A 7,516-nucleotide genomic window follows, 5' to 3' on the forward strand; every position below is an offset into this window, starting at 1 on the left:
AATGCACTGCAAGGGTGTATTTTTCGGGAAAAACCACTGCACTGTAAGGGTACGATTTTGAACGCCAATTTTTAGCCCGCACATACCGTCAGTCCAAAATCCGACTGCCCCCCCCCCCCCCGGGAAAGTAACCCTCTTCGTCAAAAATTATTTTGGGGAGGGATACCCATATCATCTAATGCAAGCTGACAGGTCACAATGTCATCAATGACCTGTTTAATCATTTCCTTTTCTTAGAAATGTTATTTTAAGGTATTTACAGGTAGGTTCAAACTTTCTTTGCTTTTGGATTCTCATGAAAATAAACCTGTTGATTGTATAACAGCCGGATGGGAGCTTGCAGAGGTTTTTTTCGTGGAAAATGGAATCAAACTCACTATTTCTCCTGTGTCATCTTAAATCGGTAGCATCTTGCATTTTTATAACATCTATATTATTTTTATAAGGCCTAGAATAATCAAACTATTGTTTTCACGCGATAACCATTACGTAAAGTTGTGTTGTCATGTACTGTAACGTTCTTTACGTCTATTGCTTTTGTGTTTGTTTTTACGCTGTTTTGTGTTACGAAATTAGGGCTTTAAAAAACAAAGTCGCACTTTTACGCTGATGACATGTGATATTTTCGCATGTATATGTAAGTACGATATTGTCTTGCCCAACCTACAACTGGAATTACAATTGTACATAATATGTTATATGTTTATAATTACAAATTTATCTTGTCACTCTTTTACATGCACATACAATAATTTTTAATTCCTAGGCTCAACCAAACTGTTACCCTCTTGAATAAATACCCTTAATTACGCCCATTATAATATTTTATGTAAATATATGGTAGTAAGTAGAAGAAAAAAGAATTTAATTAGTAATTAGGGCGTTATAATATGTTGTATGATGTATAATATAAACTGACATTATATGTAACATTCTAGAGATATATTTTTGTTATTATGATATTATGGTTTATATAATTTTGTTTGTTATCTGGTTATTTAATGCACTTTTAGACACCCCTGACAAAAACTCCCATTTAATGTCCATGTAACGTCGTCCATATAACGAACGTTGAAACAACTATGAAACAACTTCACCCTAACAGATCTTATCGGAGTTTTTGATTTTTTTTAAAAGCGATGCATTGTGGGATTGTTTCGGGAGTATTACAATAGAAATCTAGGAATTCCTCGAGGGAATTCTATTGTAATACCCCCGAAACAATCCCACAATGCATCGCTGTTTTAATAAAATCAAAAACTCCGATAAGGTCTATTGGCCAGATTTTGAAGTTTCAATGTCAATGACAATGTCTTCTGATATCACATCACGGACCCGAAAGCTGATTGGTTTATGATGTAATGTCAGAAGAGATTGCAATGACGCAATGCTACACGATTTTTTATAAGAATGTCGAAAAATTTTGAAGCTTTCGGTGCTCTTCGCTTTTTGGGTTTAAAGCCTATTAAGTATTCTTAAAATGTTCTTATTTTCAGCATTTTGAGGGTATTTTACTTTACACAGGTTTCTAAGAATGTTCTTAATATTTTGACATCAAAACCTTATGTTCTTAAAGAAACTGTGTATCAAGTTTGAGTTTGATGTTTGAGCTTACTGTAACCTGGCCAAGGGGCAGACAATTTTTTGTGAGACGAAAACGTTTCTTCGCCCTATCCTTCGTGAAAAAATAAGATTATATTATAGTAGCAAAAATTGTTTTTTCTTGTAATTATGGTAATTTAGTAGTAAAATAATGAAAAGAAGGCTTTATTTTTTGGTAGAAATCACATGCTTTTTTTTCCTCTTTGAAAAATTTTCCTGCTCGTAATTTTCCTTTTTCCTATTTTGCCTAAGTACCCGGGTACATAGAGCGCCAATTCCTGAATCTTACAATTATATCACAATGAAAAGGGCTGAAAATATTGACAAAGATGAAACCCAGATGAAAATGTACGGGGGGAATAAACCAAGAGACGATGATTTGAAAATGAATCTGTGATCGATTTTGACAAAACCGCACGCAGGACTACGCAGGCATATGAATTCCGTCAGATTCCGTTGGTTTTGTTCAGTCAAAGCCAGGGTTTTCTTTATTGCCCTTTTCAGCCTCATGAGTTTTCCGTAATTTCGCACCAAAAGAACTAATGTTCGGTGATATAAAGCTCCGCTGCTAGACTAGGGCGATATCAAGAAAGGAAATGGAAAAAGTTGCCGAACGCCGAAACTTATGTAATCGATAAGAAAGCTTGGGTGTCAGGTAAATTAAACTTTGCGGTCCCGTAAAATTATTCAAGATGGAGGCGAGAAAGTTTTGGATTTTTTCGAATGTTCAGCTTTCAGATCAGCGTACAGTTTGTGTCGATTTTGGTTTCCTTTTTTCTATTCTTTCCCACAACAACAACAGTTGATTGCTAAATACATTTGTTCTTTTACTTACCAACTATTTGCTAAGCTTGAAATGCCAATTGCTGCATGATGGTCTGCATGACAGACATCAGAGATGAGAAGAGATGGAGAGAAACATTTTATTTGTATAGGTCCATCCAATGGCAATGCGCAATCACAATGGGCCATTCCAGAAAATTTTTGTTACCCCTGTTGAACGACAAACAATTTTATAAATTTTTTCTAGCCTCAGAAATAATTTTTTTCCAGTGGTGGTTGTACTTTCGCCAAATGCGTCGCTCGGAAATTCCACTTTTTTCCACTCTTCTTAGTAGAAAGGTGATGGCTTCTTCATAAAAGCAAAAGACACAAATACATAAAATACACAATATAGTCTGGTCTGTACTGTGAGTGGTCCTAAATCTGACAGCCCTGCCTAAATCTCTTTCAAAGTAGATAACGACCCATGGCATGGCCCGAACATGTTCGGGCCTGTTCGGACCATGCTCGGGCCACAAAAAAGTATTATTGAATCGGCCTGAACATTTTGTTTGGACCATGTTCAGGCCATGTATTTACAATTGATACAGATTTTATTTACCTTTCCTGGTTTATCATCATCCATTGTTAAATATTTTCATTAGACAAATTCAAAGTTCTAAATACCAGTTTGATTCACAAAGTTGTATAACAGTACAAAAAACGATCCAGAAAAATTATGCTTCGAATAGGAGAAGACCACGAGAAAAGGGAACGAGATAAAGAATAAAAAGAAGACCATATTATGTAAGATTCAAATCATTCTTTTTAATAATTTTCCTAACTTACCGTAGAGCAGTTAGGGAAACCATCCAGGATCCTGCCATTCTATAAGCCAGCAAAAACTAAAAGACACTTGCAAACTTAAGTTTCTTACCATTTTCCATCGAAAACAATCGAAAACATTGCTACTTCCCAAAGCCGGAGACCAAAACAAATTATCTTCCAAGATTATGGCGCCCTTTCGGATCTATTGTTAAGGCCATCTAAAATGGTGGAAAGAGTTGCGGAAAGACAAAGGCGCTCGCTGCGTCGAGGGTGTTAACGCCAAAACGCCCAATATGATCTTCCAACAGAAGGCGAGTTAGTTGCCGCGCGAGTTACGTCATGCACTCCACCGCAACGCATAACGAAGCGTGTTTAAATGAATATCATTAATTATAAGAATATCTTATGTGCTTACTTTCAGTAAACTTCGAGTGCTTCATTAAAGATGAAGAAGGTAAGAAGATAAAAAATGCGCTGGATAATTTTCATTGTAACAGTTTGATCAATCATTGCTGAAAGTTTGAAAAAGTTTTTCCAACGCAAAAGAAATTGTCAGCCAATTAAAAGCACAGTGTGCTTATACTTACTATGTTTGCTACATCGTCTAGGCTAAAAAAATTGCGAAAAGACACGAACGCCATTTTTTATTGAGTGACGTTATGATTTTTTTGATTGCGGCCGCGTACAGGAACTCGCCAAATGTTCCTAACTGTAGAGTCGTCTAATCTCGTCATACGTCTTGCAATCTCGACATAGCTGTAGGCTGGTCTTCGAAATAAAAAATCAAACATAAACAAATACATACCAAAGTTATCAATCCATCACTAAAATGTACTCTCTCTCTATCACGTCACAGATTGTTAATATAATATGAGAAATGTGAAGTGTTGTTACTTATATTTGAAAAGAAAACTTTAACGATGTAGTAATCGCTAAAAACTAATTAGCATACTTTCAACGAAGATGTCCAAATCACAACAACACAACATTTTGCATGCGAGGAATTTTTCAGTAGACATTTTTACCGTGAACCGAAAATAATAAAAAGAACCCGGTTTCCTTTTGAATTTAATGTGATCGCCATACTGGCAATCACGGCGTGCGGCCTGTTAGCGCCTAGAGCGTGTGTTTTTATATATAAGGAAGGGGAAACCAGGCTAAGCGCGCGAATTATTTTTATCACGTGACTTGAAGCGTAATAAAATTGTTGTAAAATTTTAATGATGGACACGAGAAAGTTACGAGGAAGTTTGCATGCATTTCGTGTGTTGTGTAAAACTGCTTATAATTTGGCTGTTTTTTTAATTGAAAGGATTGCAATGTTTACTGAACTTCTAGTTTGATGGATGAACTTGTTCGATAAGAATGATACCAAGAATTTCATTCAAGGTTTGTTTTGATTATTTTACAGATCCGGTGTCGAGATTGCAAGACGTATGTCGAGATTAGACGACTCTACATTACTGTAATTGGAAAATAGATGATTAACTTTTATATTTGAACAATATATATTTGAATAAAGATGAAGATTTTTAAATTTGTTTGGTAAAATAAGGAATTTAAAATATAAATATTGGGTCCTGAAATTACACACGCGATCGTAGCAAGTTTTCAAAAATCTGGCCCGAACATGGTCCGAAACTGCGCGGGCCCACGCGGGCCACTTTTAAAAAGTATTAATCAAGAGGCCCGAACATGTTCGGGCCATGCCGTGGGTTGTAGTAGATACAAACTGAAATAAAAGCAAACCTTTCGCTGTGACTCAATGAAGATACCAAAAAGTGTCATCTAAACTGAGAGGGTGTTTTTCCACTGACAGCTTAAACTAACTGGATTAAATAACTTTTTCATAAAAATACGAATAGCCCAAACTTTTCATATAATTTTTGGATGAAAAGAGATAGTTGCACGTTAATTTTTTCTTTTCAGAAAAATATGCATTTCCCAAAGCAACACAGGAGAAAAATCGTTGAATCTTTTTCGATGGGAAATGGTAAGAAACTTAAGTTTTACAAGTGTCATTTGGTTTTTGCTGGCTTATAGAATGGCAGTATCCTGGTCCTGGATGATTTCCCTAACTGACATTATAATCATCTTGTTAGAAGTTTTGTTTCGAGAGTTCTTGCAATAGTTTATTGTTCAACTTGGAGAGGGAATGTTTGTAAACATTGGATTTTTTCCATAGCAGTTTTAATTGGGGGGTCGAATTTAGGCAGGGCTGTCGGATTTAGAACCACTCACGGTAGTTTGTACAGTATAAATCAGAAACAGTCAGAAACACTCTCTTGGCATGAATCTGTGACACAGTGGTGGTTAGGGCGTTGTGTTTCTGATCACCAGAACTTTGCATTTAGTGGTTTCGAATCCCACCAGTGGCAATCTTTCGGAAAATCATTCATAAACAGTTGAAAATATTGAAAATAACTCAAAGTCTCAAAAAGTCAGACAGTGAAAGTACCTTGATTTTAAAAGCATGTACAAAGTTCACAATAATCCAACTTTCTTCTTATTACAAAAACCAAATGAGTGAGAACAAGTCATAAAACTACAGTAAAAGCCAGCGCTCCGTGGTCGTGACGTAGTTTACGAAATTGTTGAGATAAAATGACATACTTTTTAACAACTTTTTTCTACATCATCTTTATGAAGACTCTTCATAGGAGAATGTGTCTTTCTATAAGGAATTTTATAACACTTTTTATGGCAGATTAAAAAGACGATCAGAAAACAAAAGTTTCTTTGTTTTTCATTTTCTCACTTATGAGGAAGAATGAAATTCTCAGAAGATGCTTTATTCGATATGAAGATTCCCATTTCCGTAAAATCGTGATCCCCCATGGTTGCGAAATGGTGGCAATGGGTAATTCCTTCGTTCTTAAATTGCTATCGTTAACTGCTCTAACTTGGGGCGATTGGTCAAAACATGGCACTGTTGATATCTGGCCTGTATTTTCACTTACTGTTAAATCTCTATGACAACAAAAATGTTTTGATAACCCCACCAAGTTTATCAATCATACTTTCTGTCATAACACGATAATTTTCACTGATAGCGCGCCCTTTTTAACTTTTTTGTTCTCATTCAAAATGACCAGGCGCTTATTGTAGAATTAGAGAACGCCCGTTGCCTGACTGATGGGATTAACAAATTACAAGTGTGTAACTTGCTGTGCAAGTGACGTCAAACGCTCCATGGTTTTGCCACTAATTTGGTCTTCTTCGTTCCAGACATTTCGCGTGTGTTTCACTACGGATTTTTTTCATATTTTGATTTAAAAGCCTACTCTGTGCGAAAGAGAACTTTTGTATTTTTTAATAGGCGTATTAACTCAAATCAAATGACTTTGGAGGTTCGGTGAAATGGTGGCCGAATTGCTGTCCCATGTTTTGTTAGATAGTCCCAAGTTAGGGCAGTTGACGGTATTTTCTTTTGTTCTATGTGACGTAAAGGCGCTTTACAAATCGAAGTACTCCCACTAACTGACTAGAGACGAAGAAGCCACGACAAGACCTTAGTAGAAACCTAATAGAAAGAACGAAATTGAATCTCAATCAAATATCATTTGAATCTGAAAATTAGGGTGTCGATTGTGTTTGATTTGGTTCAACTGGTTCGATCATCGATTTTGTTTGATTGAGATAGTCCAGCCAATAAAATTCTGCACCAGGATCATGTATATACCATCATTATTATTTGGCCCTGTAATCTATTTTTCTGTTTTAAATGCAAAGGTACATACATCAAATTTTTTTTATATTCAGACAGTGTAGGCAGAGCCTGCTCTCAGCTAGTGCAGCTCTAAAGCTCTAAAAGAGCATCTAGTAACATGAAAACCAGAATAATGGGAATGAGAATCAAAACTATAAAGTGCACACACAAACATCAGATATTAACTGAGAATCACCTTTGCAGCTTTTGGAAGACTGTGAAACAGTGTATGGAGCAAGCAAAACATCAACCTTAATTTTTCCTCCGCAGAAAATTGTGAGATTATTATCAACACTTGGTAACTTTGAGATGTCAATCAATAGTGTACGCTGGAAATAAGCGTCTCTAGAGAAAAACAAGGAAAACAAATAATGGCGTCAAAATGTGAGCAACGAGTGTGTGATTTAATTGTTAATTACTTCTTCAATTTATGTACTTTTAAAATGCTTTAAAAATACATTTGGTTGTGATTATGGGATGGTGAAAGTTTGATTGATAAACTTGGTTGAAGTATCAAAACAAACTTGTTGTCAAAGAGATTTAAACAGTAAGTGAAAATACAAGCCATATAATATCAGCAATCCCATGTTTTGACCAATCGTCCCAAGTTAGCGC

This window comes from Clytia hemisphaerica, unplaced genomic scaffold, assembly GCF_902728285.1.
Source record: "Clytia hemisphaerica strain Z4C2 unplaced genomic scaffold, Clytia hemisphaerica genome assembly, whole genome shotgun sequence".
Lineage (NCBI taxonomy): Eukaryota > Metazoa > Cnidaria > Hydrozoa > Leptothecata > Clytiidae > Clytia > Clytia hemisphaerica.